This window comes from Nycticebus coucang, chromosome 20 (assembly GCF_027406575.1).
Source record: "Nycticebus coucang isolate mNycCou1 chromosome 20, mNycCou1.pri, whole genome shotgun sequence".
NCBI lineage: Eukaryota > Metazoa > Chordata > Mammalia > Primates > Lorisidae > Nycticebus > Nycticebus coucang.
The window spans coordinates 51,689,773-51,699,505 of record NC_069799.1 but is presented as its reverse complement, the minus strand read 5'-3'; the positions used below and the strand labels follow the sequence as shown (position 1 = coordinate 51,699,505).

Genomic DNA, 9,733 nt, shown 5'->3' with positions numbered 1-9,733 from the left:
GCATCATCATAGCTCACAGCAACCTCGGTCTCTTGGGCTCAAATGATCCTTTTGCTTGAGCCTCCCAAGGAGCTGGGAGTACAGACGCCTGTCATGATGTTGGCTAGTTTTTCTATTTTTAGTTGAGAGGGTGGGAGAGGAGTGTCTCGCTCTTGCTTACTCTGGTCTCAAACTTGTGAGTTCAAGCAATCTGGGCCTCCCAGAGTGCTAGGATTACAAGCATGAGCCACCATGCCCTGCTTCTAATCTAAGTTTTTAAGTTGAATCTTTAGACAATGTTGCCCCCCTGCTAAACAAAACAAAAGCACAGAAGAGAAGTTTAATTGTGGGGACTATTCCCTAATTAATCACCCTCATGGCTGACTCAGCACTTTCACCCATTTGTTCCTTGTGTTAATTTCCTCTGAGTTTGATCCACGTCTGGAACCACACTCCTCTATTACAACGTGACCTCTCACCTTAAGTCTGACCCCTTATCCAGTGGCCACTACACTGCACTTTATTACTGTAGGATCCTATGGGAAAAAATTAATCCATCCTCAAAGCCTATATTTACCCAGTGCTGTTGGTCTACACTCATACATTTTATTGCTGTGTTGAATATTTTAGGAAACTGTGCAAGAGGGCCACACTTTAAACATTGTTTTCCTCAATTCAGTAGATATAAAACCATGAAATCTGCTTGTCCTATTAATGATTCTAAATAAATATCACAAAATTGCTGAGCCAGGAATTTTGCATTGTTACTGACAGAATGAGGTGTACTTGACCAAATAGACCCGCTCTGCCCAGGCAGGATTAGGTTCATGATCTGCCCAGGAAGGGTCAGACTCTTGACTCTCCCAGGAAATAGGAATGCCACCAATTGCTGCGCTCTCTGGCCCTTTAAATCCCCATCTGCCATAACTCACGTGTGGAATTCCTGTCTTGATTTCACCCCACCTGCATCCAGGTGGAAATAAAGACCACATGATTTCTACAGAAGAGGGATTCTGTTTTCCTTTGTTTCCCACCTGGGTATAATCTTTCTTCCTTGGGTCCAGAACCTTTCAGTTACTTGGGAGATATATAGCCCTCTGTGATAGCAGATGAAAGTTCAATATGCAAAATCAGGCCGGGTGCTGTGGTTCACACCTGTAATCTCAGCAGACTGGGAGGCAAAGGCAGGAGAATCACCTGAGGCCAAGAGTTTGAGACCCGCCTGGGCAAAAGTGAGACCCTGTTTCTACAAAAAATAAAAAGTAAAAAAAAAAAAAAACTCAGCTGGTCATGGTGGTGTGTGCCTGGAGTCTTAGGTATGGGGAGGCTGAGGTGGGAGGACTGCTTAAGCCTAGGAGCTGGAGGTTGCAAGGAAGTATAATTGAGCCACTGCATTCCTGTCTGAGCAACACAGTGAGACATTCTCTCAAAAAATAAAAAGAAAAGCAAGTATGCAAAATAATTCCAAATAGAATGTGTGATTGATTGCTACAGATAGAGACCCTACAATTAAATTATTGCTAATTTCCATTTTTCACTGCCTTGATAATATTTACCTTGTTTAAAAGAACTGAATATCAATATTTAGACTTTCATGTGTTTCTCAAAAGTAAGCGCCATAAAAAGATAAATGGAATATATTTAGATTCTAGAGTACTCAAAGTATCAGCAAAGAAAACCTCCATATTCCCATTTTAATTTTTGCACAATGAAAATTGAAGTTTAGTCACTGTAGTTGTAGTAACATATCCTCCTTTGAATAAGGAAGCATTCTTTTAGATTGCTTCACCACCCTGGAGGTGTAGCCTAGAGAGGATATAGAATTTTTAGTTACGATGGCAATCTATTGGGCCCATATCTCGAAATCCCCCACAAAGACCACCAGGGAGCTGAGTCCGATGCAAAAGCAAAAAGGCCTTTTATTGCAAGCTCGAACTTGGACTCCTGGGGACTCCAGTGCAACGGATCTCAGCCAGGAGCCTCGAGCTCGAGCAGGGGGTTCTTATGGTCCAGCAGAGCGGGTGGGCATGCAAAGCTCGAAACAAAGGGACCGCTTCTGGATTGGTTAGGTGGGGAGTCCCTGATTGGTGGGCAGTTGTCTCATGATTTCGGGGAATTTCCTGGGCTTATCTGGAAAGTGAAACTTACTGAGCGAAAGCGAAACTTAACTCCTAAGATGGCGCTGGTCTGGTTCTTCAAATCAACATATTATTTATTTATTTTTTTGAGACAGAGTCTCACTATGTCAACCTTGGTAGAGTGCCATGGCATCACAGCTCACAGCAACCTCAAACTCTTGGGCTTAAGCGATTCTTTTGCCACAGCCTCTCAAGTAGCTGGGACTACAGGTGCCCACCACAACGCCTGGCTATTTTGAGAGACAGGGTCTCGCTTTGGCTCAGGCTGGTCTCCAACCTCTCAGCCCAGGCAATCCACCCACCTCGGCCTCCCAGAGTACTGAGATTACAGCCGTGAACCACAGCACCTGGCATTGTTTACGATTTTAGATATAAAAAGATAATGTTTTCTTTTTTCTAATTTAGCTTTGTTTACCAAATATTATTAATACATCTCTGAAGATTGTTTGGTTCTCTCTCCCTGTATCAGTTATATTTTGCTGTGTAACAAACCATCCTACAACTTAGTGGCTCCATAAAGCAGTCTTTTCTTGGGTGGCCCCTGTGGCTCAAGGAGTAGGGCGCCGGTCCCATATGCCGGAGGTGGCGGGTTCAGCCCCGGCCAAATTAAAAAAAAAAAAAAAAAAGCAGTCTTTTCTTTAGCTCATGAGTCTGTGGATCTCCACTTTGGATTGAGTTCAGTTAAATGGTTCTGCTGGTTTTGACTGGGCTCACTTATGGTTCTGTGGCCACCTGCCAGGTACACTGGGAGCTAGATGGTATGGCGGTCTCAGCTGGGTTAGCATGTCACCTAGTTCCTCATTTTCCAGTAGATTATTTAAGGCTTTTCCATGCAGTGGTAGAAGAGTCTCCAGGAACTTCAAAGAGTAGGTCCTAATGTACAAGTGCCTTTCAAGTCTTTATTGTATCATGTTTGCTTATGTCCCATTGGCAAGTCATACAGCCAAGTACAGATCAAGAGTAGAGAAATTGAACCCACCTCCTAATGGAAAAACCTGCAGTCACTTCACAAGGCTGTGGATGCAGGGAGGGTACCAATTGCTGGCTATTTTTATAATCTGTCCATTTCCTAAAAGTAATGTAAAAACTTACATTGACAGAGAGCATTATTACCAAGTTCTCATGAACATTTTGTTGTCAAATTATGCTATCAGAATCCCTGGTTGAATACAAATATTAAAGTCTCTTCTAATGTGATGCTCTGAAATACAGATCCTGATCATCTTTTACTGGTGTGCCTCATTAAAACAAACAAGCAGGCTGGGTGTGGTGGCTCACACCTGTAATCCTAGCACTCTGGGAGGCCAAGGCAGGTAGATTACCCTGAGCTCACTGGTTCGAGACCAGTCTGAGCAAGAGAGAGACCCCCCCTCCCCCAATCTCTAAAAATAGCCGGGCACTGTGGCTGGCACTGTAGTCCCAGCTACTTGGGAGGCTGAGGCAAGAGAATCACTTGAGCCCAAGAGTTTGAGGTTGCTGTGAGCTATGACACCACAGCAGTCTACCAAGGGTGACAAAGTGGGACTCTGTTTAAAAAAAAAAAAGCAACACAACAATTATCTCAAAATGATCTGCAAAAATTGTTGACATTATGAAAGTTTTCTTTTTATAGAAGGCTATTATTCTTAGCAATAAATTATTCTTTTAGATTAAAATAACATTTAATATGGTAAGTTTTATCTGTATATTACTGTAAATAAATCTGTAGTATGGTGGGGAAAGCATGAGGCAGAAGACTGGGGGGTGGTCTCATCTTAGTTTTGCTTTTAATCCTTTGAAATGTTAATCTTTTTTTTTTTTCTTTTTTCAGTTTTTGGCTGGGGCCAGGTTTGAACCTGCCATCTTTGGTATATGGGGCCAGCACGCTACTCCTTGAGCCACAGGCACCACCCAATCCTTTAAAATTTTAGTAAATCATTCAACTCCAGAAGACTCAGTATAGGGCAGCGCCCTTAGCTCAGTGGTTAGGGAGCCAGCCGCATACATGGAGGCTGGGGGTTCAAACCCAGCCTGGCCCAGCTAAACAACAATGACAACTGCAACAAAAAAATAGGTGGGCATTGTGGCGGGCACCTGTAGTCCCAGCTATTGGGGAGGCAGAGGCAAGAGAATCGCTTAAGCCCAAGAGTTTGAGGTTGCTCTGAGTTGTGACTCCACGCACTCTACGGAGGGTGACATAGTGAGACTCTGTCTCAAAAAAAAAAAAAAAAAAAAGAGAGAAAGAAAGAAAGCTCAGTGTCCTTCTTTCTTATTATGTTTTTTTAGAGTCAGGGTCTTGTCTTGCTCAGACTGGTCTCAAACTTGTGACTTTAAGCAATCCGCCCACCTCAGCTTCCCAGAGTGCTAGGGTTACAGACGTGAGCCACAGAGCCTGGCTAGTTTCTTTATTTATATAGTAGATTGGAGAAAAAAATCTCTAAGTTTCATTCAGCAGGAAAAGTACAGATTGTCTTTCTTTCTTTTTTTTTTTTTTAGCAGTTTTTGGCCGGGGCTGAGTTTGAACCACACCTCTGGCATATGGGGCAGGTGCCCTACTCCTTTAAGCCCCAGGCACAGCGCTTTGTTTGTTTTTTTTTTTTTAGACAGAGTCTTACTCCATCACCCCCGGTAGAGTGCCCTGGCATCACACAGCTCACAGCAACCTCCAACTCTCGGGCCTGGGCGACTCTCCCATCTCAGCCTCCCAAGTAGCTGGGACCACAGGCACCTGCCACAATGCCTGGCCATTTTTCCATTGGAGAAAAAAATCTCTAAGTTTCTACCCTCAGTACATGGGGCCGGCGCCCTACCCACTGAGCCACAGGCGCTGCCCTGGATTTTCTTTTTAGAAATACATCTACTGCAAGAACCAAATATATATAAGAACAGAAATATCAAATCTTTAGCTAGAGTGTCAATTATTGAAAGTTATTGGAAAAACTACCTATGTAACTGGCTGGTTATAGGCAGAAGGCTATTTCTCTTTTATTATCTTTCCTGTTTTTGTTATAGTTTGATTCTTTTTTTTTTTTTTTTTTTTTTTTGTGGTTTTTGGCCAGGGCTGGGTTTGAACCCACCACCTCCGGCATATGGGACCAGCGCCCTACTCCTTGAGCCACAGGCGCCGCCCTATAGTTTGATTCTTTTTAAAAATGTAACCTGAAATGATGGATCTGAAATCCCTTTAGTCAGGCTCACAAACTCAGCTGCTCTGGAGGATCCATGCACGATTGCTGAGGTACATCTGATCCCGCTATGACAAGGTGGGCACGCGTTACTACCACACGTAGTAAAGACCCTTGTCTGCAACATCATGGGAGGACATGAAGAAGCAGTCCTGTGAGGGAACAAGCCAAAACCTACCAAAGCATAAACAAGTTGGAACCAAGAGGCTGTCCCTTAAAAATGATGCACCCCAAGCAAAACATAAAAAGAACAAAAAGAAAAAAGAATACTTAAATAAAGATGTGAATGGATTCATGGAATACCTAAGACAGAACTCACAGATGGTTCACAATGGGGAGATTATAGCATCAGACCTTCAGGAAGTAAGGGAAGAAATTGCAGTTGCTTTAAAGAAAGACAGTCGACGGGAAGGACGACGAGTAAAAAGACAAGCAGCAAAGAAAAATGCAATGGTATGTTTCCATTGTAGAAAACCTGGTCATGGAATTGCAGATTGCCCAGCCGCCCTTGAAAATCAAGACATGGGCACTGGAATATGTTACGGGTGTGGGTCCACAGAGCATGAAATAACCAAGTGTAAGGCTAAAGTAGACCCAGCTGTTGGTGAATTTCCTTTTGCAAAATGTTTTGTTTGTGGGGAAATGGGACACCTGTCTAGATCTTGTCCTGATAATCCCAAAGGACTCTATGCTGATGGTGGTGGTTGCAAACTTTGTGGCTCTGTGAAACACTTAAAGAAAGATTGCCCTGAAAGTCAGAATTCAGATCGAATGGTCACTGTTGGTCGCTGGGCAAAGGGAATGAGTGCAGAATATGAAGAAATTTTGGATGCACCTAAACCACAGAAACCCAAAACAAAGATACCTAAAATTGTTAATTTTTGATAACGATTTACTAGTTAGTTGCCAATTGTTAGTTAGCACCTCATTGCCACTTTCTAAACTGGGCCTACTTCACTAATTAGAGCTAGGCTCCTTGGAGCCAAATCTTTATTATAGATATGTGATTTGAGGATACTCAAAAACAGTTTTCTTCATTCTCTCCATCAAAGAGTACTTCTATCACTATTTGGACAAAATTACTGAAAAAAAGAATGAGATGATTAAATTGGATTTTCTAGAAGAAAGTATTTTTAACAGATAGAACTTAGAGGTATCTAAGTGATTACATACCTGATTGTAACAGTCATCTTTTTAAAAAGCAAAATTATGTATAAATGTAAACTACCCCTTAATAAAGGGCATTGCTTGTTTTTGGGAAAAAAAAAAAATGAAATCCCTTTAGTCAAATAATTATTTTTTTAATTTCAGGTAATGTAAAGGTACAAAGAAATAGGTTACAATGTTTGCATTTGTTAGGTAGAGTCCTTCTCTTAATTCTGTCCTGCTCCCAAGAGGTGTGCCATATACCCTAATATTATGCCCATTAAGTGGGAGCACACAGCTCCGCCTCCCTTTTCCCCTCTCCCGCCACCCTACTCCCCCCTCTTCCATCTTGAATTGATTTGTGTTTTCTCTTATGTGGGCAAGTAATAGATCATCCACTGGCTTCATATTAGTATTAAATACATTTGATACTTCTTCTTGTGATAATTTACTAAAAATGTGTGTTTCAACTCCATCTAGGTTAGTACAAAAGATGTAAAGTTTCCAGCCTTCTTTTTTTTTTTTTTTTAGAGACAGAGTCTCACTGTACCGCCCTCCGGTAGAGTGCCGTGGCGTCACACGGCTCACAGCAACCTCTAACTCTTGGGCTTACGCGATTCTCTTGCCTCAGCCTCCCGAGCAGCTGGGACTACAGGCGCCCGCCACAACACCCGGCTATTTTTTTGGTTTGCAGTCTGGCCGGGGCTGGGTTTGAACCCGCCACCCTCGGCATATGGGGCCGGCGCCCTACTCACTGAGCCACAGGCGCCGCCCCCTCCAGCCTTCTTAATGGCTGAATAGTATTCCACGATATACATACACCCAGGTTTGTTAATCTGTTCCCGGCTTGGTGGGCATTTAGGTTGTTTCCGCATTTTGGTGATTGTAAATTGAGTTGCAATAAACAATCTAGGGAAATGTCTTATGATAAAATTATTTTTTTTTTCTTCTAAGTAGATGCCTAGTAATGGGATTGCAGGATCAAATGGGAGGTTGAATTTGAGTTCCTTGAGGATTCTCCATACTTCTTTCCTAAGAGAGTGTATTAGTTTGCAGTCCCACCAACAGTGTAAAAGTGTTTTCTTAGTTAAATAATTTTTTAAAAGACAAGAAATGCCAAACAATTGTGCTTATGATTAGTTCAACATTAGAAAACTGTCAAGGAAGACAAAGTCATCCTTAACACTTGGTATATTCAGTATTTCTTGCTTAACTTTTCCTTCCTTTTGAACGTTTTTATGCACAATAATTCTCTGAAAAGATAGAACCTAGAGAAAATGTTATACATGTTTCAGTTGATCACCTCAATAGTCAACATTTAATTTAACAAATGAATTAATTTGTTCCAGGTCTGGCAGTACCCTTCTCTCATGGTGATAGCATCTCATGTGTCTTATTCGCATTATTAGAGATTCTAGCCTTTTAAGAAATGTATTTGTTCTTAGAGATATTTTGACACAGTGACATTTCATGAGGTTAAGTGGAATATAGAAATGAATTACACTTAACCTGTATTGGTATTTTTTGTTGGGCATTTAGGTTGTTTCCACATGACAGGACTGACAGGAGTAACAGTAAAAACTACGAAAGTAACTAATTCACATATGCATAGAAACGAGAAGCCAAATATCACACAGTGAGAAAGGGACAGGAATTTAAACAGGGCTGACCTAATCATTCAAAGTACAAGTTCAGGTGGCACCTGTAGCTCAAGTGGCTGAGGAGCCAGCCACATATACCAGGGCTGGCAGGTTGGAATCCAGCCCAGGCCTTCCAAACAATGAGAACTACAACTAAAAAATAGCCCGGGTGTTGTGGTGGGTGCCTGTAGTCCCAGCTACTTGGGAGGCTGAGGCAAGAGAATCACTTAAGCCCAGGATTTGGAGGTTGCTGTGAGCTGTGACACCACAGCACTCTACCCAGGGCTATAGCTTGAGGCTCTGTCTCAAACAAAACAAAACAAAACAAAGTACAAGTTCAAATATTAAGTGACAATATGTGGATCATAGTGCTTGTTGATTGCTTTTTGGTAATTTAAGCAATGTCAAATTCAAGAATTTTATACTACTCACATCATTAGAAATAATTCTTGAGAAACAGTAATTCCTAACATTCACAGCGTGTGTCACTTTGAAACGAGTCTGTCTCATAACTTACCTCCTGAACCTCTCTGCTGCACTGGGTGCTGTTGGCCACTTCCTCTTCCTTGAGGTTCTTCCCTCCCCTAACTTCTAAGAGTGGCTCTTTCTTACTTCTGCTTTCATCTCTCTGAGCATTCCTCTCTGCCCCTCGCCTCTCTTATTCCTGTTGCCTCTTGGATGGTCCTTTGTGTGCCATCTTCAACCTTCTCTTCTTACCCTACCCCACCCTCAGGTACTTCTAGGGTGGAGACGACTCCCAGTGTATATGTACCCTGTCAACTTCCAAATCCAGACCTCTCTTGGCCAGCTCTCTCCGAGTGTTAGATTCATGGAGTTTCTCTGGGCATCTCAATCTCAACAAATCTACAGTGGAATTCATTACCTTTCCTTTATTCCTGTATTCAATAATCTCCTCCTTTTTCTTTTCTTTTTTGGTCTCAGTTCATGAGAAGGCTCCACATAAGTCTCTGCATTTTCCATTCTAAAGCCACTTTCCAGCCCTTGGCAGCTCCTCACATAGACACTTCTTTGTCACAGGTCCCAAACAGGTTCGGGTCCCTCGAGGGTTCTGCTGTGGACAAGACTCACTATCCTCTGGCCGCCTCCCTCAAATAAACAAAAGATCACTTTACTTAAAAAAAAAAAAGCATCCTTTTAGGAGACAGGAAATATATTCTGAAAATAAGACAATGGGAAGTGAATCATTCATTAAATAAATATTTATGGGGTACCTACTCTCCACCAGGGGCTGAGAATACCACGGTGTGCACAAATGGACATTTTTATTTACCTCTAATTCTTGGGGGAAGAGGTATGTGGAGAGAGAGATATAAGATTGCAAATAATCACACTAAAAAGCATGTGACATTCCAACTGTGCCAAGTGCTATCAAGAAATGATTCACAGAGTGAGTCTGTAATAGTGTGATTTAATCTAGGTGGGAAGTGTGAGAGGTTTCCCTGAGGAATCTTATCTTGAGCCAATATCTAAAAGATAATTTGGAACATTGATTGCAAAAATTGTACCTACTATTTCTTTCTTTTTTTTTTGGGGGGGGGTTTTTGGCCGGGGCTAGGTTTGAACCTGCCACCTCCGGCATGTGGGACCGGTGCCCTACCCCTTGAGCCACAGGCACCACCCTGTACCTACTATTTCTGTATTTCTG

At 42.2% G+C, this 9,733-nt stretch overlaps 1 pseudogene across 1 annotated transcript; it reads left to right on the top strand.

Moving 5' to 3' along the window:
• The first annotated feature begins 5,351 nt into the window (after positions 1-5,351).
• On the top strand, positions 5,352-6,532 carry LOC128572780 (zinc finger CCHC domain-containing protein 9-like; annotated as a pseudogene). The gene has a single exon (XR_008376247.1). The product of XR_008376247.1 is annotated as a zinc finger CCHC domain-containing protein 9-like (transcript).
• The last annotated feature ends 3,201 nt before the right edge of the window (positions 6,533-9,733 follow it).